The sequence below is a fragment of the Ranitomeya variabilis genome, chromosome 2 (genome assembly GCF_051348905.1).
Source record: "Ranitomeya variabilis isolate aRanVar5 chromosome 2, aRanVar5.hap1, whole genome shotgun sequence".
Lineage (NCBI taxonomy): Eukaryota > Metazoa > Chordata > Amphibia > Anura > Dendrobatidae > Ranitomeya > Ranitomeya variabilis.
The window spans coordinates 1,107,547,708-1,107,567,289 of record NC_135233.1 but is presented as its reverse complement, the minus strand read 5'-3'; the positions used below and the strand labels follow the sequence as shown (position 1 = coordinate 1,107,567,289).

The following is a 19,582-nucleotide window of genomic DNA, read 5'->3' as shown; positions in this document are numbered from 1 at the left end:
TTTAGTCATATTGTTGAAAATCATTTGAAGAAACGGTGTCTGACCTTGCTTAAGGTGCAGGCAAAAATTGTGGTCCATTGGGTCTCTGTGGCGCAATCGGTTAGCGCGTTCGGCTGTTAACCGAAAGGTTGGTGGTTTGAGTCCACCCAGGGACGTCGCACCCTTTTGCAGTCCACCCAGAGACGTTGCACAGTTGGAGAAGTTTTTGCATTGGTGCTGAGCATCTCTCTCATGTAAAAGCCATTTTGCTGACTATGTTTTGAATTCACGAGGCAAACTGGAGAAAAACTTTCTGTATGAGATAAGATAAACAAAACTTCCTTCGAGCCGGAATTGAACCAGCGACCTAAGGATTGCTAATTTAGAGCTACAGTCCTCCGCTCTACCAGCTGAGCTATCGAAGGATTGTTTTGGCCACTGTCGAAAGCCTCCTAGGTTTGGCCGTGGGTGCCACGGGCAGATGGTAAAAATGATTCATTCAACTCTGCGAAAAAGGAATCCAATGGTAGCATTGGAGAATGCGGGCATCGATCCCGCTACCTCTCGCATGCTAAGCGAGCGCTCTACCACTTGAGCTAATCCCCCAAACCTGTGAAACTTGACGTCAGTTTCACGTCACACCAGGTCACAATTTTCATATACAGTCACAGATGACATTGCTTTTTTTTTTTTTAAGTGTGGACTCCGTTTTCCCATACTTGAAGAACATTTAAGGAGTCCACAACGTGATTGGTGACCTACAAATACAGTCGAGCAACTTTCTAGCAAACCCTTTCTATGCACATGGAGAATCAAACCGGGGACAGTGAAAAAACTTGCATAGTTTGTAGAAAAAAGTTGTGATGTAGCACAATCCCAAGGAGAACCGTTGAACTTTTATGGGTTGGTTTGTTTATTGAAAATGCTGAGAGGTCGTGAAGGCCTCCTGGTCTTTTTTTTTCCTCCTTTCTGTGGTTGCTAAACTGTAAGAAGAGAGTAGAGCATGAGCCTTAACACAAAACATTAAAAGAGAATAAATGCAACACCAATGGTGAAAAGAAAGACATGCGTTGGCCGGGAATCGAACCCGGGTCAACTGCTTGGAAGGCAGCTATGCTCACCACTATACCACCAACGCTTTCGGAAGTGTACGTTTTTTTGACATTTTCTGCAATAACACTAAACTTTCTGTTGACAGAAGCATTTGGATGCAATGTAATGATGAAAAGTATAAAACACAACCTTTTAGCAGAGGATGGTTTCGATCCATCGACCTCTGGGTTATGGGCCCAGCACGCTTCCGCTGCGCCACTCTGCTCGTAGTGTTGGATGCTTAGAGTCGAAGTCTAATTACTGTCTGCCTTCTGGTCTGTGTCGTGTAATTTATCAGCCATTTCTTATCTGTTGGCAACTAGATTATTCTTGGTGTTTTGCAATTATTTCTTTGTTTTTTTCTGTTTCCTTTAGTCATATTGTTGAAAATCATTTGAAGAAACGGTGTCTGACCTTGCTTAAGGTGCAGGCAAAAATTGTGGTCCATTGGGTCTCTGTGGCGCAATCGGTTAGCGCGTTCGGCTGTTAACCGAAAGGTTGGTGGTTTGAGTCCACCCAGGGACGTCGCACCCTTTTGCAGTCCACCCAGAGACGTTGCACAGTTGGAGAAGTTTTTGCATTGGTGCTGAGCATCTCTCTCATGTAAAAGCCATTTTGCTGACTATGTTTTGAATTCACGAGGCAAACTGGAGAAAAACTTTCTGTATGAGATAAGATAAACAAAACTTCCTTCGAGCCGGAATTGAACCAGCGACCTAAGGATTGCTAATTTAGAGCTACAGTCCTCCGCTCTACCAGCTGAGCTATCGAAGGATTGTTTTGGCCACTGTCGAAAGCCTCCTAGGTTTGGCCGTGGGTGCCACGGGCAGATGGTAAAAATGATTCATTCAACTCTGCGAAAAAGGAATCCAATGGTAGCATTGGAGAATGCGGGCATCGATCCCGCTACCTCTCGCATGCTAAGCGAGCGCTCTACCACTTGAGCTAATCCCCCAAACCTGTGAAACTTGACGTCAGTTTCACGTCACACCAGGTCACAATTTTCATATACAGTCACAGATGACATTGCTTTTTTTTTTTTAAGTGTGGACTCCGTTTTCCCATACTTGAAGAACATTTAAGGAGTCCACAACGTGATTGGTGACCTACAAATACAGTCGAGCAACTTTCTAGCAAACCCTTTCTATGCACATGGAGAATCAAACCGGGGACAGTGAAAAAACTTGCATAGTTTGTAGAAAAAAGTTGTGATGTAGCACAATCCCAAGGAGAACCGTTGAACTTTTATGGGTTGGTTTGTTTATCGAAAATGCTGAGAGGTCGTGAAGGCCTCCTGGTCTTTTTTTTTCCTCCTTTCTGTGGTTGCTAAACTGTAAGAAGAGAGTAGAGCATGAGCCTTAACACAAAACATTAAAAGAGAATAAATGCAACACCAATGGTGAAAAGCAAGACATGCGTTGGCCGGGAATCGAACCCGGGTCAACTGCTTGGAAGGCAGCTATGCTCACCACTATACCACCAACGCTTTCGGAAGTGTACGTTTTTTTGACATTTTCTGCAATAACACTAAACTTTCTGTTGACAGAAGCATTTGGATGCAATGTAATGATGAAAAGTATAAAACACAACCTTTTAGCAGAGGATGGTTTCGATCCATCGACCTCTGGGTTATGGGCCCAGCACGCTTCCGCTGCGCCACTCTGCTCGTAGTGTTGGATGCTTAGAGTCGAAGTCTAATTACTGTCTGCCTTCTGGTCTGTGTCGTATAATTTATCAGCCATTTCTTATCTGTTGGCAACTAGATTATTCTTGGTGTTTTGCAATTATTTCTTTGTTTTTTTCTGTTTCCTTTAGTCATATTGTTGAAAATCATTTGAAGAAACGGTGTCTGACCTTGCTTAAGGTGCAGGCAAAAATTGTGGTCCATTGGGTCTCTGTGGCGCAATCGGTTAGCGCGTTCGGCTGTTAACCGAAAGGTTGGTGGTTCGAGTCCACCCAGGGACGTCGCACCCTTTTGCAGTCCACCCAGAGACGTTGCACAGTTGGAGAAGTTTTTGCATTGGTGCTGAGCATCTCTCTCATGTAAAAGCCATTTTGCTGACTATGTTTTGAATTCACGAGGCAAACTGGAGAAAAACTTTCTGTATGAGATAAGATAAACAAAACTTCCTTCGAGCCGGAATTGAACCAGCGACCTAAGGATTGCTAATTTAGAGCTACAGTCCTCCGCTCTACCAGCTGAGCTATCGAAGGATTGTTTTGGCCACTGTCGAAAGCCTCCTAGGTTTGGCCGTGGGTGCCACGGGCAGATGGTAAAAATGATTCATTCAACTCTGCGAAAAAGGAATCCAATGGTAGCATTGGAGAATGCGGGCATCGATCCCGCTACCTCTCGCATGCTAAGCGAGCACTCTACCTCTTGAGCTAATCCCCCAAACCTGTGAAACTTGACGTCAGTTTCACGTCACACCAGGTCACAATTTTCATATACAGTCACAGATGACATTGCTTTTTTTTTTTTTTAAGTGTGGACTCCGTTTTCCCATACTTGAAGAACATTTAAGGAGTCCACAACGTGATTGGTGACCTACAAATACAGTCGAGCAACTTTCTAGCAAACCCTTTCTATGCACATGGAGAATCAAACCGGGGACAGTGAAAAAACTTGCATAGTTTGTAGAAAAAAGTTGTGATGTAGCACAATCCCAAGGAGAACCGTTGAACTTTTATGGGTTGGTTTGTTTATTGAAAATGCTGAGAGGTCGTGAAGGCCTCCTGGTCTTTTTTTTTCCTCCTTTCTGTGGTTGCTAAACTGTAAGAAGAGAGTAGAGCATGAGCCTTAACACAAAACATTAAAAGAGAATAAATGCAACACCAATGGTGAAAAGCAAGACATGCGTTGGCCGGGAATCGAACCCGGGTCAACTGCTTGGAAGGCAGCTATGCTCACCACTATACCACCAACGCTTTCGGAAGTGTACGTTTTTTTGACATTTTCTGCAATAACACTAAACTTTCTGTTGACAGAAGCATTTGGATGCAATGTAATGATGAAAAGTATAAAACACAACCTTTTAGCAGAGGATGGTTTCGATCCATCGACCTCTGGGTTATGGGCCCAGCACGCTTCCGCTGCGCCACTCTGCTCGTAGTGTTGGATGCTTAGAGTCGAAGTCTAATTACTGTCTGCCTTCTGGTCTGTGTCGTGTAATTTATCAGCCATTTCTTATCTGTTGGCAACTAGATTATTCTTGGTGTTTTGCAATTATTTCTTTGTTTGAAGAAACGGTGTCTGACCTTGCTTAAGGTGCAGGCAAAAATTGTGGTCCATTGGGTCTCTGTGGCGCAATCGGTTAGCGCGTTCGGCTGTTAACCGAAAGGTTGGTGGTTCGAGTCCACCCAGGGACGTCGCACCCTTTTGCAGTCCACCCAGAGACGTTGCACAGTTGGAGAAGTTTTTGCATTGGTGCTGAGCATCTCTCTCATGTAAAAGCCATTTTGCTGACTATGTTTTGAATTCACGAGGCAAACTGGAGAAAAACTTTCTGTATGAGATAAGATAAACAAAACTTCCTTCGAGCCGGAATTGAACCAGCGACCTAAGGATTGCTAATTTAGAGCTACAGTCCTCCGCTCTACCAGCTGAGCTATCGAAGGATTGTTTTGGCCACTGTCGAAAGCCTCCTAGGTTTGGCCGTGGGTGCCACGGGCAGATGGTAAAAATGATTCATTCAACTCTGCGAAAAAGGAATCCAATGGTAGCATTGGAGAATGCGGGCATCGATCCCGCTACCTCTCGCATGCTAAGCGAGCACTCTACCTCTTGAGCTAATCCCCCAAACCTGTGAAACTTGACGTCAGTTTCACGTCACACCAGGTCACAATTTTCATATACAGTCACAGATGACATTGCTTTTTTTTTTTTTTAAGTGTGGACTCCGTTTTCCCATACTTGAAGAACATTTAAGGAGTCCACAACGTGATTGGTGACCTACAAATACAGTCGAGCAACTTTCTAGCAAACCCTTTCTATGCACATGGAGAATCAAACCGGGGACAGTGAAAAAACTTGCATAGTTTGTAGAAAAAAGTTGTGATGTAGCACAATCCCAAGGAGAACCGTTGAACTTTTATGGGTTGGTTTGTTTATTGAAAATGCTGAGAGGTCGTGAAGGCCTCCTGGTCTTTTTTTTTCCTCCTTTCTGTGGTTGCTAAACTGTAAGAAGAGAGTAGAGCATGAGCCTTAACACAAAACATTAAAAGAGAATAAATGCAACACCAATGGTGAAAAGCAAGACATGCGTTGGCCGGGAATCGAACCCCGGTCAACTGCTTGGAAGGCAGCTATGCTCACCACTATACCACCAACGCTTTCGGAAGTGTACGTTTTTTTGACATTTTCTGCAATAACACTAAACTTTCTGTTGACAGAAGCATTTGGATGCAATGTAATGATGAAAAGTATAAAACACAACCTTTTAGCAGAGGATGGTTTCGATCCATCGACCTCTGGGTTATGGGCCCAGCACGCTTCCGCTGCGCCACTCTGCTCGTAGTGTTGGATGCTTAGAGTCGAAGTCTAATTACTGTCTGCCTTCTGGTCTGTGTCGTGTAATTTATCAGCCATTTCTTATCTGTTGGCAACTAGATTATTCTTGGTGTTTTGCAATTATTTCTTTGTTTTTTTCTGTTTCCTTTAGTCATATTGTTGAAAATCATTTGAAGAAACGGTGTCTGACCTTGCTTAAGGTGCAGGCAAAAATTGTGGTCCATTGGGTCTCTGTGGCGCAATCGGTTAGCGCGTTCGGCTGTTAACCGAAAGGTTGGTGGTTCGAGTCCACCCAGGGACGTCGCACCTTTTTGCAGTCCACCCAGAGACGTTGCACAGTTGGAGAAGTTTTTGCATTGGTGCTGAGCATCTCTCTCATGTAAAAGCCATTTTGCTGACTATGTTTTGAATTCACGAGGCAAACTGGAGAAAAACTTTCTGTATGAGATAAGATAAACAAAACTTCCTTCGAGCCGGAATTGAACCAGCGACCTAAGGATTGCTAATTTAGAGCTACAGTCCTCCGCTCTACCAGCTGAGCTATCGAAGGATTGTTTTGGCCACTGTCGAAAGCCTCCTAGGTTTGGCCGTGGGTGCCACGGGCAGATGGTAAAATTGATTCATTCAACTCTGCGAAAAAGGAATCCAATGGTAGCATTGGAGAATGCGGGCATCGATCCCGCTACCTCTCGCATGCTAAGCGAGCGCTCTACCACTTGAGCTAATCCCCCAAACCTGTGAAACTTGACGTCAGTTTCACGTCACACCAGGTCACAATTTTCATATACAGTCACAGATGACATTGCTTTTTTTTTTTTTTAAGTGTGGACTCCGTTTTCCCATACTTGAAGAACATTTAAGGAGTCCACAACGTGATTGGTGACCTACAAATACAGTCGAGCAACTTTCTAGCAAACCCTTTCTATGCACATGGAGAATCAAACCGGGGACAGTGAAAAAACTTGCATAGTTTGTAGAAAAAAGTTGTGATGTAGCACAATCCCAAGGAGAACCGTTGAACTTTTATGGGTTGGTTTGTTTATTGAAAATGCTGAGAGGTCGTGAAGGCCTCCTGGTCTTTTTTTTTCCTCCTTTCTGTGGTTGCTAAACTGTAAGAAGAGAGTAGAGCATGAGCCTTAACACAAAACATTAAAAGAGAATAAATGCAACACCAATGGTGAAAAGCAAGACATGCGTTGGCCGGGAATCGAACCCGGGTCAACGGCTTGGAAGGCAGCTATGCTCACCACTATACCACCAACGCTTTCGGAAGTGTACGTTTTTTTGACATTTTCTGCAATAACACTAAACTTTCTGTTGACAGAAGCATTTGGATGCAATGTAATGATGAAAAGTATAAAACACAACCTTTTAGCAGAGGATGGTTTCGATCCATCGACCTCTGGGTTATGGGCCCAGCACGCTTCCGCTGCGCCACTCTGCTCGTAGTGTTGGATGCTTAGAGTCGAAGTCTAATTACTGTCTGCCTTCTGGTCTGTGTCGTGTAATTTATCAGCCATTTCTTATCTGTTGGCAACTAGATTATTCTTGGTGTTTTGCAATTATTTCTTTGTTTTTTTCTGTTTCCTTTAGTCATATTGTTGAAAATCATTTGAAGAAACGGTGTCTGACCTTGCTTAAGGTGCAGGCAAAAATTGTGGTCCATTGGGTCTCTGTGGCGCAATTGGTTAGCGCGTTCGGCTGTTAACCGAAAGGTTGGTGGTTTGAGTCCACCCAGGGACGTTGCACCCTTTTGTAGTCCACCCAGAGACGTTGCACAGTTGGAGAAGTTTTTGCATTGGTGCTGAGCATCTCTCTCATGTAAAAGCCATTTTGCTGACTATGTTTTGAATTCACGAGGCAAACTGGAGAAAAACTTTCTGTATGAGATAAGATAAACAAAACTTCCTTCGAGCCGGAATTGAACCAGCGACCTAAGGATTGCTAATTTAGAGCTACAGTCCTCCGCTCTACCAGCTGAGCTATCGAAGGATTGTTTTGGCCACTGTCGAAAGCCTCCTAGGTTTGGCCGTGGGTGCCACGGGCAGATGGTAAAAATGATTCATTCAACTCTGCGAAAAAGGAATCCAATGGTAGCATTGGAGAATGCGGGCATCGATCCCGCTACCTCTCGCATGCTAAGCGAGCGCTCTACCACTTGAGCTAATCCCCCAAACCTGTGAAACTTGACGTCAGTTTCACGTCACACCAGGTCACAATTTTCATATACAGTCACAGATGACATTGCTTTTTTTTTTTTTTAAGTGTGGACTCCGTTTTCCCATACTTGAAGAACATTTAAGGAGTCCACAACGTGATTGGTGACCTACAAATACAGTCGAGCAACTTTCTAGCAAACCCTTTCTATGCACATGGAGAATCAAACCGGGGACAGTGAAAAAACTTGCATAGTTTGTAGAAAAAAGTTGTGATGTAGCACAATCCCAAGGAGAACCGTTGAACTTTTATGGGTTGGTTTGTTTATTGAAAATGCTGAGAGGTTGTGAAGGCCTCCTGGTCTTTTTTTTTCCTCCTTTCTGTGGTTGCTAAACTGTAAGAAGAGAGTAGAGCATGAGCCTTAACACAAAACATTAAAAGAGAATAAATGCAACACCAATGGTGAAAAGCAAGACATGCGTTGGCCGGGAATCGAACCCGGGTCAACGGCTTGGAAGGCAGCTATGCTCACCACTATACCACCAACGCTTTCGGAAGTGTACGTTTTTTTGACATTTTCTGCAATAACACTAAACTTTCTGTTGACAGAAGCATTTGGATGCAATGTAATGATGAAAAGTATAAAACACAACCTTTTAGCAGAGGATGGTTTCGATCCATCGACCTCTGGGTTATGGGCCCAGCACGCTTCCGCTGCGCCACTCTGCTCGTAGTGTTGGATGCTTAGAGTCGAAGTCTAATTACTGTCTGCCTTCTGGTCTGTGTCGTGTAATTTATCAGCCATTTCTTATCTGTTGGCAACTAGATTATTCTTGGTGTTTTGCAATTATTTCTTTGTTTTTTTCTGTTTCCTTTAGTCATATTGTTGAAAATCATTTGAAGAAACGGTGTCTGACCTTGCTTAAGGTGCAGGCAAAAATTGTGGTCCATTGGGTCTCTGTGGCGCAATCGGTTAGCGCGTTCGGCTGTTAACCGAAAGGTTGGTGGTTCGAGTCCACCCAGGGACGTCGCACCCTTTTGCAGTCCACCCAGAGACGTTGCACAGTTGGAGAAGTTTTTGCATTGGTGCTGAGCATCTCTCTCATGTAAAAGCCATTTTGCTGACTATGTTTTGAATTCACGAGGCAAACTGGAGAAAAACTTTCTGTATGAGATAAGATAAACAAAACTTCCTTCGAGCCGGAATTGAACCAGCGACCTAAGGATTGCTAATTTAGAGCTACAGTCCTCCGCTCTACCAGCTGAGCTATCGAAGGATTGTTTTGGCCACTGTCGAAAGCCTCCTAGGTTTGGCCGTGGGTGCCACGGGCAGATGGTAAAAATGATTCATTCAACTCTGCGAAAAAGGAATCCAATGGTAGCATTGGAGAATGCGGGCATCGATCCCGCTACCTCTCGCATGCTAAGCGAGCGCTCTACCACTTGAGCTAATCCCCCAAACCTGTGAAACTTGACGTCAGTTTCACGTCACACCAGGTCACAATTTTCATATACAGTCACAGATGACATTGCTTTTTTTTTTAAGTGTGGACTCCGTTTTCCCATACTTGAAGAACATTTAAGGAGTCCACAACATGATTGGTGACCTACAAATACAGTCGAGCAACTTTCTAGCAAACCCTTTCTATGCACATGGAGAATCAAACCGGGGACAGTGAAAAAACTTGCATAGTTTGTAGAAAAAAGTTGTGATGTAGCACAATCCCAAGGAGAACCGTTGAACTTTTATGGGTTGGTTTGTTTATCGAAAATGCTGAGAGGTCGTGAAGGCCTCCTGGTCTTTTTTTTTCCTCCTTTCTGTGGTTGCTAAACTGTAAGAAGAGAGTAGAGCATGAGCCTTAACACAAAACATTAAAAGAGAATAAATGCAACACCAATGGTGAAAAGCAAGACATGCGTTGGCCGGGAATCGAACCCGGGTCAACTGCTTGGAAGGCAGCTATGCTCACCACTATACCACCAACGCTTTCGGAAGTGTACGTTTTTTTGACATTTTCTGCAATAACACTAAACTTTCTGTTGACAGAAGCATTTGGATGCAATGTAATGATGAAAAGTATAAAACACAACCTTTTAGCAGAGGATGGTTTCGATCCATCGACCTCTGGGTTATGGGCCCAGCACGCTTCCGCTGCGCCACTCTGCTCGTAGTGTTGGATGCTTAGAGTCGAAGTCTAATTACTGTCTGCCTTCTGGTCTGTGTCGTGTAATTTATCAGCCATTTCTTATCTGTTGGCAACTAGATTATTCTTGGTGTTTTGCAATTATTTCTTTGTTTTTTTCTGTTTCCTTTAGTCATATTGTTGAAAATCATTTGAAGAAACGGTGTCTGACCTTGCTTAAGGTGCAGGCAAAAATTGTGGTCCATTGGGTCTCTGTGGCGCAATCGGTTAGCGCGTTCGGCTGTTAACCGAAAGGTTGGTGGTTCGAGTCCACCCAGGGACGTCGCACCCTTTTGCAGTCCACCCAGAGACGTTGCACAGTTGGAGAAGTTTTTGCATTGGTGCTGAGCATCTCTCTCATGTAAAAGCCATTTTGCTGACTATGTTTTGAATTCACGAGGCAAACTGGAGAAAAACTTTCTGTATGAGATAAGATAAACAAAACTTCCTTCGAGCCGGAATTGAACCAGCGACCTAAGGATTGCTAATTTAGAGCTACAGTCCTCCGCTCTACCAGCTGAGCTATCGAAGGATTGTTTTGGCCACTGTCGAAAGCCTCCTAGGTTTGGCCGTGGGTGCCACGGGCAGATGGTAAAAATGATTCATTCAACTCTGCGAAAAAGGAATCCAATGGTAGCATTGGAGAATGCGGGCATCGATCCCGCTACCTCTCGCATGCTAAGCGAGCGCTCTACCACTTGAGCTAATCCCCCAAACCTGTGAAACTTGACGTCAGTTTCACGTCACACCAGGTCACAATTTTCATATACAGTCACAGATGACATTGCTTTTTTTTTTTTTTTTTTTTTTAAGTGTGGACTCCGTTTTCCCATACTTGAAGAACATTTAAGGAGTCCACAACGTGATTGGTGACCTACAAATACAGTCGAGCAACTTTCTAGCAAACCCTTTCTATGCACATGGAGAATCAAACCGGGGACAGTGAAAAAACTTGCATAGTTTGTAGAAAAAAGTTGTGATGTAGCACAATCCCAAGGAGAACCGTTGAACTTTTATGGGTTGGTTTGTTTATCGAAAATGCTGAGAGGTCGTGAAGGCCTCCTGGTCTTTTTTTTTCCTCCTTTCTGTGGTTGCTAAACTGTAAGAAGAGAGTAGAGCATGAGCCTTAACACAAAACATTAAAAGAGAATAAATGCAACACCAATGGTGAAAAGCAAGACATGCGTTGGCCGGGAATCGAACCCGGGTCAACTGCTTGGAAGGCAGCTATGCTCACCACTATACCACCAACGCTTTCGGAAGTGTACGTTTTTTTGACATTTTCTGCAATAACACTAAACTTTCTGTTGACAGAAGCATTTGGATGCAATGTAATGATGAAAAGTATAAAACACAACCTTTTAGCAGAGGATGGTTTCGATCCATCGACCTCTGGGTTATGGGCCCAGCACGCTTCCGCTGCGCCACTCTGCTCGTAGTGTTGGATGCTTAGAGTCGAAGTCTACTTACTGTCTGCCTTCTGGTCTGTGTCGTGTAATTTATCAGCCATTTCTTATCTGTTGGCAACTAGATTATTCTTGGTGTTTTGCAATTATTTCTTTGTTTTTTTCTGTTTCCTTTAGTCATATTGTTGAAAATCATTTGAAGAAACGGTGTCTGACCTTGCTTAAGGTGCAGGCAAAAATTGTGGTCCATTGGGTCTCTGTGGCGCAATCGGTTAGCGCGTTCGGCTGTTAACCGAAAGGTTGGTGGTTCGAGTCCACCCAGGGACGTCGCACCCTTTTGCAGTCCACCCAGAGACGTTGCACAGTTGGAGAAGTTTTTGCATTGGTGCTGAGCATCTCTCTCATGTAAAAGCCATTTTGCTGACTATGTTTTGAATTCACGAGGCAAACTGGAGAAAAACTTTCTGTATGAGATAAGATAAACAAAACTTCCTTCGAGCCGGAATTGAACCAGCGACCTAAGGATTGCTAATTTAGAGCTACAGTCCTCCGCTCTACCAGCTGAGCTATCGAAGGATTGTTTTGGCCACTGTCGAAAGCCTCCTAGGTTTGGCCGTGGGTGCCACGGGCAGATGGTAAAAATGATTCATTCAACTCTGCGAAAAAGGAATCCAATGGTAGCATTGGAGAATGCGGGCATCGATCCCGCTACCTCTCGCATGCTAAGCGAGCGCTCAACCACTTGAGCTAATCCCCCAAACCTGTGAAACTTGACATCAGTTTCACGTCACACCAGGTCACAATTTTCATATACAGTCACAGATGACATTGCTTTTTTTTTTTTTAAGTGTGGACTCCGTTTTCCCATACTTGAAGAACATTTAAGGAGTCCACAACGTGATTGGTGACCTACAAATACAGTCGAGCAACTTTCTAGCAAACCCTTTCTATGCACATGGAGAATCAAACCGGGGACAGTGAAAAAACTTGCATAGTTTGTAGAAAAAAGTTGTGATGTAGCACAATCCCAAGGAGAACCGTTGAACTTTTATGGGTTGGTTTGTTTATCGAAAATGCTGAGAGGTCGTGAAGGCCTCCTGGTCTTTTTTTTTCCTCCTTTCTGTGGTTGCTAAACTGTAAGAAGAGAGTAGAGCATGAGCCTTAACACAAAACATTAAAAGAGAATAAATGCAACACCAATGGTGAAAAGCAAGACATGCGTTGGCCGGGAATCGAACCCGGGTCAACTGCTTGGAAGGCAGCTATGCTCACCACTATACCACCAACGCTTTCGGAAGTGTACGTTTTTTTGACATTTTCTGCAATAACACTAAACTTTCTGTTGACAGAAGCATTTGGATGCAATGTAATGATGAAAAGTATAAAACACAACCTTTTAGCAGAGGATGGTTTCGATCCATCGACCTCTGGGTTATGGGCCCAGCACGCTTCCGCTGCGCCACTCTGCTCGTAGTGTTGGATGCTTAGAGTCGAAGTCTAATTACTGTCTGCCTTCTGGTCTGTGTCGTGTAATTTATCAGCCATTTCTTATCTGTTGGCAACTAGATTATTCTTGGTGTTTTGCAATTATTTCTTTGTTTTTTTCTGTTTCCTTTAGTCATATTGTTGAAAATCATTTGAAGAAACGGTGTCTGACCTTGCTTAAGGTGCAGGCAAAAATTGTGGTCCATTGGGTCTCTGTGGCGCAATCGGTTAGCGCGTTCGGCTGTTAACTGAAAGGTTGGTGGTTCGAGTCCACCCAGGGACGTCGCACCCTTTTGCAGTCCACCCAGAGACGTTGCACAGTTGGAGAAGTTTTTGCATTGGTGCTGAGCATCTCTCTCATGTAAAAGCCATTTTGCTGACTATGTTTTGAATTCACGAGGCAAACTGGAGAAAAACTTTCTGTATGAGATAAGATAAACAAAACTTCCTTCGAGCCGGAATTGAACCAGCGACCTAAGGATTGCTAATTTAGAGCTACAGTCCTCCGCTCTACCAGCTGAGCTATCGAAGGATTGTTTTGGCCACTGTCGAAAGCCTCCTAGGTTTGGCCGTGGGTGCCACGGGCAGATGGTAAAAATTATTCATTCAACTCTGCGAAAAAGGAATCCAATGGTAGCATTGGAGAATGCGGGCATCGATCCCGCTACCTCTCGCATGCTAAGCGAGCGCTCTACCACTTGAGCTAATCCCCCAAACCTGTGAAACTTGACGTCAGTTTCACGTCACACCAGGTCACAATTTTCATATACAGTCACAGATGACATTGCTTTTTTTTTTTTTTTTTTAAGTGTGGACTCCGTTTTCCCATACTTGAAGAACATTTAAGGAGTCCACAACGTGATTGGTGACCTACAAATACAGTCGAGCAACTTTCTAGCAAACCCTTTCTATGCACATGGAGAATCAAACCGGGGACAGTGAAAAAACTTGCATAGTTTGTAGAAAAAAGTTGTGATGTAGCACAATCCCAAGGAGAACCGTTGAACTTTTATGGGTTGGTTTGTTTATCGAAAATGCTGAGAGGTCGTGAAGGCCTCCTGGTCTTTTTTTTTCCTCCTTTCTGTGGTTGCTAAACTGTAAGAAGAGAGTAGAGCATGAGCCTTAACACAAAACATTAAAAGAGAATAAATGCAACACCAATGGTGAAAAGCAAGACATGCGTTGGCCGGGAATCGAACCCGGGTCAACTGCTTGGAAGGCAGCTATGCTCACCACTATACCACCAACGCTTTCGGAAGTGTACGTTTTTTTGACATTTTCTGCAATAACACTAAACTTTCTGTTGACAGAAGCATTTGGATGCAATGTAATGATGAAAAGTATAAAACACAACCTTTTAGCAGAGGATGGTTTCGATCCATCGACCTCTGGGTTATGGGCCCAGCACGCTTCCGCTGCGCCACTCTGCTCGTAGTGTTGGATGCTTAGAGTCGAAGTCTAATTACTGTCTGCCTTCTGGTCTGTGTCGTGTAATTTATCAGCCATTTCTTATCTGTTGGCAACTAGATTATTCTTGGTGTTTTGCAATTATTTCTTTGTTTTTTTCTGTTTCCTTTAGTCATATTGTTGAAAATCATTTGAAGAAACGGTGTCTGACCTTGCTTAAGGTGCAGGCAAAAATTGTGGTCCATTGGGTCTCTGTGGCGCAATTGGTTAGCGCGTTCGGCTGTTAACCAAAAGGTTGGTGGTTCGAGTCCACCCAGGGACGTCGCACCCTTTTGCAGTCCACCCAGAGACGTTGCACAGTTGGAGAAGTTTTTGCATTGGTGCTGAGCATCTCTCTCATGTAAAAGCCATTTTGCTGACTATGTTTTGAATTCACGAGGCAAACTGGAGAAAAACTTTCTGTATGAGATAAGATAAACAAAACTTCCTTCGAGCCGGAATTGAACCAGCGACCTAAGGATTGCTAATTTAGAGCTACAGTCCTCCGCTCTACCAGCTGAGCTATCGAAGGATTGTTTTGGCCACTGTCGAAAGCCTCCTAGGTTTGGCCGTGGGTGCCACGGGCAGATGGTAAAAATGATTCATTCAACTCTGCGAAAAAGGAATCCAATGGTAGCATTGGAGAATGCAGGCATCGATCCCGCTACCTCTCGCATGCTAAGCGAGTGCTCTACCACTTGAGCTAATCCCCCAAACCTGTGAAACTTGACGTCAGTTTCACGTCACACCAGGTCACAATTTTCATATACAGTCACAGATGACATTGCTTTTTTTTTTTTTTTTAAGTGTGGACTCCGTTTTCCCATACTTGAAGAACATTTAAGGAGTCCACAACGTGATTGGTGACCTACAAATACAGTCGAGCAACTTTCTAGCAAACCCTTTCTATGCACATGGAGAATCAAACCGGGGACAGTGAAAAAACTTGCATAGTTTGTAGAAAAAAGTTGTGATGTAGCACAATCCCAAGGAGAACCGTTGAACTTTTATGGGTTGGTTTGTTTATCGAAAATGCTGAGAGGTTGTGAAGGCCTCCTGGTCTTTTTTTTTCCTCCTTTCTGTGGTTGCTAAACTGTAAGAAGAGAGTAGAGCATGAGCCTTAACACAAAACATTAAAAGAGAATAAATGCAACACCAATGGTGAAAAGCAAGACATGCGTTGGCCGGGAATCGAACCCGGGTCAACTGCTTGGAAGGCAGCTATGCTCACCACTATACCACCAACGCTTTCGGAAGTGTACGTTTTTTTGACATTTTCTGCAATAACACTAAACTTTCTGTTGACAGAAGCATTTGGATGCAATGTAATGATGAAAAGTATAAAACACAACCTTTTAGCAGAGGATGGTTTCGATCCATCGACCTCTGGGTTATGGGCCCAGCACGCTTCCGCTGCGCCACTCTGCTCGTAGTGTTGGATGCTTAGAGTCGAAGTCTAATTACTGTCTGCCTTCTGGTCTGTGTCGTGTAATTTATCAGCCATTTCTTATCTGTTGGCAACTAGATTATTCTTGGTGTTTTGCAATTATTTCTTTGTTTTTTTCTGTTTCCTTTAGTCATATTGTTGAAAATCATTTGAAGAAACGGTGTCTGACCTTGCTTAAGGTGCAGGCAAAAATTGTGGTCCATTGGGTCTCTGTGGCGCAATCGGTTAGCGCAATCGGTTAGCGCGTTCGGCTGTTAACCGAAAGGTTGGTGGTTCGAGTCCACCCAGGGATGTCGCACCCTTTTGCAGTCCACCCAGAGACGTTGCACAGTTGGAGAAGTTTTTGCATTGGTGCTGAGCATCTCTCTCATGTAAAAGCCATTTTGCTGACTATGTTTTGAATTCACGAGGCAAACTGGAGAAAAACTTTCTGTATGAGATAAGATAAACAAAACTTCCTTCGAGCCGGAATTGAACCAGCGACCTAAGGATCGCTAATTTAGAGCTACAGTCCTCCGCTCTACCAGCTGAGCTATCGAAGGATTGTTTTGGCCACTGTCGAAAGCCTCCTAGGTTTGGCCGTGGGTGCCACGGGCAGATGGTAAAAATGATTCATTCAACTCTGCGAAAAAGGAATCCAATGGTAGCATTGGAGAATGCAGGCATCGATCCCGCTACCTCTCGCATGCTAAGCGAGCGCTCTACCACTTGAGCTAATCCCCCAAACCTGTGAAACCTGACGTCAGTTTCACGTCACACCAGGTCACAATTTTCATATACAGTCACAGATGACATTGCTTTTTTTTTTTTTTTTTTAAGTGTGGACTCCGTTTTCCCATACTTGAAGAACATTTAAGGAGTCCACAACGTGATTGGTGACCTACAAATACAGTCGAGCAACTTTCTAGCAAACCCTTTCTATGCACATGGAGAATCAAACCGGGGACAGTGAAAAAACTTGCATAGTTTGTAGAAAAAAGTTGTGATGTAGCACAATCCCAAGGAGAACCGTTGAACTTTTATGGGTTGGTTTGTTTATCGAAAATGCTGAGAGGTCGTGAAGGCCTCCTGGTCTTTTTTTTTCCTCCTTTCTGTGGTTGCTAAACTGTAAGAAGAGAGTAGAGCATGAGCCTTAACACAAAACATTAAAAGAGAATAAATGCAACACCAATGGTGAAAAGCAAGACATGCGTTGGCCGGGAATCGAACCCGGGTCAACTGCTTGGAAGGCAGCTATGCTCACCACTATACCACCAACGCTTTCGGAAGTCTACGTTTTTTTGACATTTTCTGCAATAACACTAAACTTTCTGTTGACAGAAGCATTTGGATGCAATGTAATGATGAAAAGTATAAAACACAACCTTTTAGCAGAGGATGGTTTCGATCCATCGACCTCTGGGTTATGGGCCCAGCACGCTTCCGCTGCGCCACTCTGCTCGTAGTGTTGGATGCTTAGAGTCGAAGTCTAATTACTGTCTGCCTTCTGGTCTGTGTCGTGTAATTTATCAGCCATTTCTTATCTGTTGGCAACTAGATTATTCTTGGTGTTTTGCAATTATTTCTTTGTTTTTTTCTGTTTCCTTTAGTCATATTGTTGAAAATCATTTGAAGAAACGGTGTCTGACCTTGCTTAAGGTGCAGGCAAAAATTGTGGTCCATTGGGTCTCTGTGGCGCAATCGGTTAGCGCGTTCGGCTGTTAACCAAAAGGTTGGTGGTTCGAGTCCACCCAGGGACGTCGCACCCTTTTGCAGTCCACCCAGAGACGTTGCACAGTTGGAGAAGTTTTTGCATTGGTGCTGAGCATCTCTCTCATGTAAAAGCCATTTTGCTGACTATGTTTTGAATTCACGAGGCAAACTGGAGAAAAACTTTCTGTATGAGATAAGATAAACAAAACTTCCTTCGAGCCGGAATTGAACCAGCGACCTAAGGATTGCTAATTTAGAGCTACAGTCCTCCGCTCTACCAGCTGAGCTATCGAAGGATTGTTTTGGCCACTGTCGAAAGCCTCCTAGGTTTGGCCGTGGGTGCCACGGGCAGATGGTAAAAATGATTCATTCAACTCTGCGAAAAAGGAATCCAATGGTAGCATTGGAGAATGCAGGCATCGATCCCGCTACCTCTCGCATGCTAAGCGAGCGCTCTACCACTTGAGCTAATCCCCCAAACCTGTGAAACTTGACGTCAGTTTCACGTCACACCAGGTCACAATTTTCATATACAGTCACAGATGACATTGCTTTTTTTTTTTTTTTTTTTTTTTAAGTGTGGACTCCGTTTTCCCATACTTGAAGAACATTTAAGGAGTCCACAACATGATTGGTGACCTACAAATACAGTCGAGCAACTTTCTAGCAAACCCTTTCTATGCACATGGAGAATCAAACCGGGGACAGTGAAAAAACTTGCATAGTTTGTAGAAAAAAGTTGTGATGTAGCACAATCCCAAGGAGAACCGTTGAACTTTTATGGGTTGGTTTGTTTATCGAAAATGCTGAGAGGTTGTGAAGGCCTCCTGGTCTTTTTTTTTCCTCCTTTCTGTGGTTGCTAAACTGTAAGAAGAGAGTAGAGCATGAGCCTTAACACAAAACATTAAAAGAGAATAAATGCAACACCAATGGTGAAAAGCAAGACATGCGTTGGCCGGGAATCGAACCCGGGTCAACTGCTTGGAAGGCAGCTATGCTCACCACTATACCACCAACGCTTTCGGAAGTGTACGTTTTTTTGACATTTTCTGCAATAACACTAAACTTTCTGTTGACAGAAGCATTTGGATGCAATGTAATGATGAAAAGTATAAAACACAACCTTTTAGCAGAGGATGGTTTCGATCCATCGACCTCTGGGTTATGGGCCCAGCACGCTTCCGCTGCGCCACTCTGCTCGTAGTGTTGGATGCTTAGAGTCGAAGTCTAATTACTGTCTGCCTTCTGGTCTGTGTCGTGTAATTTATCAGCCCTTTCTTATCTGTTGGCAACTAGATTATTCTTGGTGTTTTGCAATTATTTCTTTGTTTTTTTCTGTTTCCTTTAGTCATATTGTTGAAAATCATTTGAAGAAACGGTGTCTGACCTTGCTTAAGGTGCAGGCAAAAATTGTGGTCCATTGGGTCTCTGTGGCGCAATCGGTTAGTGCGTTCGGCTGTTAACCAAAAGGTTGGTGGTTCGAGTCCACCCAGGGACGTCGCACCCTTTTGCAGTCCACCCAGAGACGTTGCACAGTTGGAGAAGTTTTTGCATTGGTGCTGAGCATCTCTCTCATGTAAAAGCCATTTTGCTGACTATGTTTTGAATTCACGAGGCAAACTGGAGAAAAACTTTCTGTATGAGATAAGATAAACAAAACTTCCTTCGAGCCGGAATTGAACCAGCGACCTAAGGATTGCTAATTTAGAGCTACAGTCCTCCGCTCTACCAGCTGAGCTATCGAAGGATTGTTTTGGCCACTGTCGAAAGCCTCCTAGGTTTGGCCGTGGGTGCCACGGGCAGATGGTAAAAATGATTCATTCAACTCTGCGAAAAAGGAATCCAATGGTAGCATTGGAGAATGCAGGCATCGATCCCGCTACCTCTCGCATGCTAAGCGAGCGCTCTACCACTTGAGCTAATCCCCCAAACCTGTGAAACTTGACGTCAGTTTCACGTCACACCAGGTCACAATTTTCATATACAGTCACAGATGACATTGCTTTTTTTTTTTTTTTTTTTTTTTTAAGTGTGGACTCCGTTTTCCCATACTTGAAGAACATTTAAGGAGTCCACAACATGATTGGTGACCTACAAATACAGTCGAGCAACTTTCTAGCAAACCCTTTCTATGCACATGGAGAATCAAACCGGGGACAGTGAAAAAACTTGCATAGTTTGTAGA

General features: G+C 43.8%; 50 non-coding genes across 50 annotated transcripts; 6 read left to right on the top strand and 44 right to left on the bottom strand.

The window, feature by feature from the left end:
* Positions 1–318: 318 nt before the first annotated feature.
* Positions 319–404, bottom strand: TRNAY-GUA (transfer RNA tyrosine (anticodon GUA)). The gene is given in 2 exon segments: positions 319–354; positions 368–404. It is a non-coding gene; the product is annotated as a tRNA-Tyr (tRNA).
* A 108-nt stretch (positions 405–512) lies between these two features.
* Positions 513–585, bottom strand: TRNAA-AGC (transfer RNA alanine (anticodon AGC)). The gene has a single exon. It is a non-coding gene; the product is annotated as a tRNA-Ala (tRNA).
* A 460-nt stretch (positions 586–1,045) lies between these two features.
* TRNAG-UCC (transfer RNA glycine (anticodon UCC)) lies at positions 1,046–1,117 on the bottom strand. The gene has a single exon. It is a non-coding gene; the product is annotated as a tRNA-Gly (tRNA).
* A 108-nt stretch (positions 1,118–1,225) lies between these two features.
* On the bottom strand, positions 1,226–1,297 carry TRNAM-CAU (transfer RNA methionine (anticodon CAU)). Its single transcript has one exon. It is a non-coding gene; the product is annotated as a tRNA-Met (tRNA).
* A 462-nt stretch (positions 1,298–1,759) lies between these two features.
* On the bottom strand, positions 1,760–1,845 carry TRNAY-GUA (transfer RNA tyrosine (anticodon GUA)). Its single transcript is given in 2 exon segments — positions 1,760–1,795; positions 1,809–1,845. It is a non-coding gene; the product is annotated as a tRNA-Tyr (tRNA).
* Positions 1,846–1,953: 108 nt separating this feature from the next.
* TRNAA-AGC (transfer RNA alanine (anticodon AGC)) lies at positions 1,954–2,026 on the bottom strand. The gene has a single exon. It is a non-coding gene; the product is annotated as a tRNA-Ala (tRNA).
* A 459-nt stretch (positions 2,027–2,485) lies between these two features.
* On the bottom strand, positions 2,486–2,557 carry TRNAG-UCC (transfer RNA glycine (anticodon UCC)). Its single transcript has one exon. It is a non-coding gene; the product is annotated as a tRNA-Gly (tRNA).
* Positions 2,558–2,665: 108 nt separating this feature from the next.
* On the bottom strand, positions 2,666–2,737 carry TRNAM-CAU (transfer RNA methionine (anticodon CAU)). Its single transcript has one exon. It is a non-coding gene; the product is annotated as a tRNA-Met (tRNA).
* A 225-nt stretch (positions 2,738–2,962) lies between these two features.
* Positions 2,963–3,036, top strand: TRNAN-GUU (transfer RNA asparagine (anticodon GUU)). Its single transcript has one exon. It is a non-coding gene; the product is annotated as a tRNA-Asn (tRNA).
* A 163-nt stretch (positions 3,037–3,199) lies between these two features.
* TRNAY-GUA (transfer RNA tyrosine (anticodon GUA)) lies at positions 3,200–3,285 on the bottom strand. Its single transcript is given in 2 exon segments — positions 3,200–3,235; positions 3,249–3,285. It is a non-coding gene; the product is annotated as a tRNA-Tyr (tRNA).
* Positions 3,286–3,927: 642 nt separating this feature from the next.
* TRNAG-UCC (transfer RNA glycine (anticodon UCC)) lies at positions 3,928–3,999 on the bottom strand. The gene has a single exon. It is a non-coding gene; the product is annotated as a tRNA-Gly (tRNA).
* A 108-nt stretch (positions 4,000–4,107) lies between these two features.
* TRNAM-CAU (transfer RNA methionine (anticodon CAU)) lies at positions 4,108–4,179 on the bottom strand. Its single transcript has one exon. It is a non-coding gene; the product is annotated as a tRNA-Met (tRNA).
* Positions 4,180–4,366: 187 nt separating this feature from the next.
* On the top strand, positions 4,367–4,440 carry TRNAN-GUU (transfer RNA asparagine (anticodon GUU)). Its single transcript has one exon. It is a non-coding gene; the product is annotated as a tRNA-Asn (tRNA).
* A 163-nt stretch (positions 4,441–4,603) lies between these two features.
* Positions 4,604–4,689, bottom strand: TRNAY-GUA (transfer RNA tyrosine (anticodon GUA)). The gene is given in 2 exon segments: positions 4,604–4,639; positions 4,653–4,689. It is a non-coding gene; the product is annotated as a tRNA-Tyr (tRNA).
* An 822-nt stretch (positions 4,690–5,511) lies between these two features.
* On the bottom strand, positions 5,512–5,583 carry TRNAM-CAU (transfer RNA methionine (anticodon CAU)). Its single transcript has one exon. It is a non-coding gene; the product is annotated as a tRNA-Met (tRNA).
* Positions 5,584–5,808: 225 nt separating this feature from the next.
* On the top strand, positions 5,809–5,882 carry TRNAN-GUU (transfer RNA asparagine (anticodon GUU)). Its single transcript has one exon. It is a non-coding gene; the product is annotated as a tRNA-Asn (tRNA).
* A 163-nt stretch (positions 5,883–6,045) lies between these two features.
* Positions 6,046–6,131, bottom strand: TRNAY-GUA (transfer RNA tyrosine (anticodon GUA)). Its single transcript is given in 2 exon segments — positions 6,046–6,081; positions 6,095–6,131. It is a non-coding gene; the product is annotated as a tRNA-Tyr (tRNA).
* Positions 6,132–6,239: 108 nt separating this feature from the next.
* TRNAA-AGC (transfer RNA alanine (anticodon AGC)) lies at positions 6,240–6,312 on the bottom strand. The gene has a single exon. It is a non-coding gene; the product is annotated as a tRNA-Ala (tRNA).
* Positions 6,313–6,953: 641 nt separating this feature from the next.
* TRNAM-CAU (transfer RNA methionine (anticodon CAU)) lies at positions 6,954–7,025 on the bottom strand. The gene has a single exon. It is a non-coding gene; the product is annotated as a tRNA-Met (tRNA).
* Positions 7,026–7,487: 462 nt separating this feature from the next.
* Positions 7,488–7,573, bottom strand: TRNAY-GUA (transfer RNA tyrosine (anticodon GUA)). Its single transcript is given in 2 exon segments — positions 7,488–7,523; positions 7,537–7,573. It is a non-coding gene; the product is annotated as a tRNA-Tyr (tRNA).
* Positions 7,574–7,681: 108 nt separating this feature from the next.
* On the bottom strand, positions 7,682–7,754 carry TRNAA-AGC (transfer RNA alanine (anticodon AGC)). The gene has a single exon. It is a non-coding gene; the product is annotated as a tRNA-Ala (tRNA).
* A 641-nt stretch (positions 7,755–8,395) lies between these two features.
* TRNAM-CAU (transfer RNA methionine (anticodon CAU)) lies at positions 8,396–8,467 on the bottom strand. The gene has a single exon. It is a non-coding gene; the product is annotated as a tRNA-Met (tRNA).
* Positions 8,468–8,692: 225 nt separating this feature from the next.
* Positions 8,693–8,766, top strand: TRNAN-GUU (transfer RNA asparagine (anticodon GUU)). Its single transcript has one exon. It is a non-coding gene; the product is annotated as a tRNA-Asn (tRNA).
* Positions 8,767–8,929: 163 nt separating this feature from the next.
* On the bottom strand, positions 8,930–9,015 carry TRNAY-GUA (transfer RNA tyrosine (anticodon GUA)). Its single transcript is given in 2 exon segments — positions 8,930–8,965; positions 8,979–9,015. It is a non-coding gene; the product is annotated as a tRNA-Tyr (tRNA).
* A 108-nt stretch (positions 9,016–9,123) lies between these two features.
* Positions 9,124–9,196, bottom strand: TRNAA-AGC (transfer RNA alanine (anticodon AGC)). Its single transcript has one exon. It is a non-coding gene; the product is annotated as a tRNA-Ala (tRNA).
* A 457-nt stretch (positions 9,197–9,653) lies between these two features.
* Positions 9,654–9,725, bottom strand: TRNAG-UCC (transfer RNA glycine (anticodon UCC)). The gene has a single exon. It is a non-coding gene; the product is annotated as a tRNA-Gly (tRNA).
* Positions 9,726–9,833: 108 nt separating this feature from the next.
* On the bottom strand, positions 9,834–9,905 carry TRNAM-CAU (transfer RNA methionine (anticodon CAU)). Its single transcript has one exon. It is a non-coding gene; the product is annotated as a tRNA-Met (tRNA).
* A 225-nt stretch (positions 9,906–10,130) lies between these two features.
* Positions 10,131–10,204, top strand: TRNAN-GUU (transfer RNA asparagine (anticodon GUU)). Its single transcript has one exon. It is a non-coding gene; the product is annotated as a tRNA-Asn (tRNA).
* A 163-nt stretch (positions 10,205–10,367) lies between these two features.
* On the bottom strand, positions 10,368–10,453 carry TRNAY-GUA (transfer RNA tyrosine (anticodon GUA)). The gene is given in 2 exon segments: positions 10,368–10,403; positions 10,417–10,453. It is a non-coding gene; the product is annotated as a tRNA-Tyr (tRNA).
* Positions 10,454–10,561: 108 nt separating this feature from the next.
* Positions 10,562–10,634, bottom strand: TRNAA-AGC (transfer RNA alanine (anticodon AGC)). Its single transcript has one exon. It is a non-coding gene; the product is annotated as a tRNA-Ala (tRNA).
* A 469-nt stretch (positions 10,635–11,103) lies between these two features.
* Positions 11,104–11,175, bottom strand: TRNAG-UCC (transfer RNA glycine (anticodon UCC)). Its single transcript has one exon. It is a non-coding gene; the product is annotated as a tRNA-Gly (tRNA).
* Positions 11,176–11,283: 108 nt separating this feature from the next.
* Positions 11,284–11,355, bottom strand: TRNAM-CAU (transfer RNA methionine (anticodon CAU)). The gene has a single exon. It is a non-coding gene; the product is annotated as a tRNA-Met (tRNA).
* Positions 11,356–11,580: 225 nt separating this feature from the next.
* Positions 11,581–11,654, top strand: TRNAN-GUU (transfer RNA asparagine (anticodon GUU)). Its single transcript has one exon. It is a non-coding gene; the product is annotated as a tRNA-Asn (tRNA).
* Positions 11,655–11,817: 163 nt separating this feature from the next.
* TRNAY-GUA (transfer RNA tyrosine (anticodon GUA)) lies at positions 11,818–11,903 on the bottom strand. The gene is given in 2 exon segments: positions 11,818–11,853; positions 11,867–11,903. It is a non-coding gene; the product is annotated as a tRNA-Tyr (tRNA).
* Positions 11,904–12,544: 641 nt separating this feature from the next.
* Positions 12,545–12,616, bottom strand: TRNAG-UCC (transfer RNA glycine (anticodon UCC)). Its single transcript has one exon. It is a non-coding gene; the product is annotated as a tRNA-Gly (tRNA).
* Positions 12,617–12,724: 108 nt separating this feature from the next.
* TRNAM-CAU (transfer RNA methionine (anticodon CAU)) lies at positions 12,725–12,796 on the bottom strand. The gene has a single exon. It is a non-coding gene; the product is annotated as a tRNA-Met (tRNA).
* Positions 12,797–13,258: 462 nt separating this feature from the next.
* Positions 13,259–13,344, bottom strand: TRNAY-GUA (transfer RNA tyrosine (anticodon GUA)). The gene is given in 2 exon segments: positions 13,259–13,294; positions 13,308–13,344. It is a non-coding gene; the product is annotated as a tRNA-Tyr (tRNA).
* A 108-nt stretch (positions 13,345–13,452) lies between these two features.
* TRNAA-AGC (transfer RNA alanine (anticodon AGC)) lies at positions 13,453–13,525 on the bottom strand. The gene has a single exon. It is a non-coding gene; the product is annotated as a tRNA-Ala (tRNA).
* A 465-nt stretch (positions 13,526–13,990) lies between these two features.
* Positions 13,991–14,062, bottom strand: TRNAG-UCC (transfer RNA glycine (anticodon UCC)). The gene has a single exon. It is a non-coding gene; the product is annotated as a tRNA-Gly (tRNA).
* A 108-nt stretch (positions 14,063–14,170) lies between these two features.
* On the bottom strand, positions 14,171–14,242 carry TRNAM-CAU (transfer RNA methionine (anticodon CAU)). The gene has a single exon. It is a non-coding gene; the product is annotated as a tRNA-Met (tRNA).
* A 462-nt stretch (positions 14,243–14,704) lies between these two features.
* On the bottom strand, positions 14,705–14,790 carry TRNAY-GUA (transfer RNA tyrosine (anticodon GUA)). Its single transcript is given in 2 exon segments — positions 14,705–14,740; positions 14,754–14,790. It is a non-coding gene; the product is annotated as a tRNA-Tyr (tRNA).
* Positions 14,791–15,434: 644 nt separating this feature from the next.
* Positions 15,435–15,506, bottom strand: TRNAG-UCC (transfer RNA glycine (anticodon UCC)). Its single transcript has one exon. It is a non-coding gene; the product is annotated as a tRNA-Gly (tRNA).
* Positions 15,507–15,614: 108 nt separating this feature from the next.
* TRNAM-CAU (transfer RNA methionine (anticodon CAU)) lies at positions 15,615–15,686 on the bottom strand. Its single transcript has one exon. It is a non-coding gene; the product is annotated as a tRNA-Met (tRNA).
* Positions 15,687–16,161: 475 nt separating this feature from the next.
* Positions 16,162–16,247, bottom strand: TRNAY-GUA (transfer RNA tyrosine (anticodon GUA)). The gene is given in 2 exon segments: positions 16,162–16,197; positions 16,211–16,247. It is a non-coding gene; the product is annotated as a tRNA-Tyr (tRNA).
* Positions 16,248–16,893: 646 nt separating this feature from the next.
* Positions 16,894–16,965, bottom strand: TRNAG-UCC (transfer RNA glycine (anticodon UCC)). Its single transcript has one exon. It is a non-coding gene; the product is annotated as a tRNA-Gly (tRNA).
* Positions 16,966–17,073: 108 nt separating this feature from the next.
* TRNAM-CAU (transfer RNA methionine (anticodon CAU)) lies at positions 17,074–17,145 on the bottom strand. The gene has a single exon. It is a non-coding gene; the product is annotated as a tRNA-Met (tRNA).
* A 462-nt stretch (positions 17,146–17,607) lies between these two features.
* On the bottom strand, positions 17,608–17,693 carry TRNAY-GUA (transfer RNA tyrosine (anticodon GUA)). The gene is given in 2 exon segments: positions 17,608–17,643; positions 17,657–17,693. It is a non-coding gene; the product is annotated as a tRNA-Tyr (tRNA).
* Positions 17,694–18,344: 651 nt separating this feature from the next.
* TRNAG-UCC (transfer RNA glycine (anticodon UCC)) lies at positions 18,345–18,416 on the bottom strand. The gene has a single exon. It is a non-coding gene; the product is annotated as a tRNA-Gly (tRNA).
* A 108-nt stretch (positions 18,417–18,524) lies between these two features.
* Positions 18,525–18,596, bottom strand: TRNAM-CAU (transfer RNA methionine (anticodon CAU)). The gene has a single exon. It is a non-coding gene; the product is annotated as a tRNA-Met (tRNA).
* A 462-nt stretch (positions 18,597–19,058) lies between these two features.
* Positions 19,059–19,144, bottom strand: TRNAY-GUA (transfer RNA tyrosine (anticodon GUA)). The gene is given in 2 exon segments: positions 19,059–19,094; positions 19,108–19,144. It is a non-coding gene; the product is annotated as a tRNA-Tyr (tRNA).
* Between the last annotated feature and the right edge of the window lie 438 nt (positions 19,145–19,582).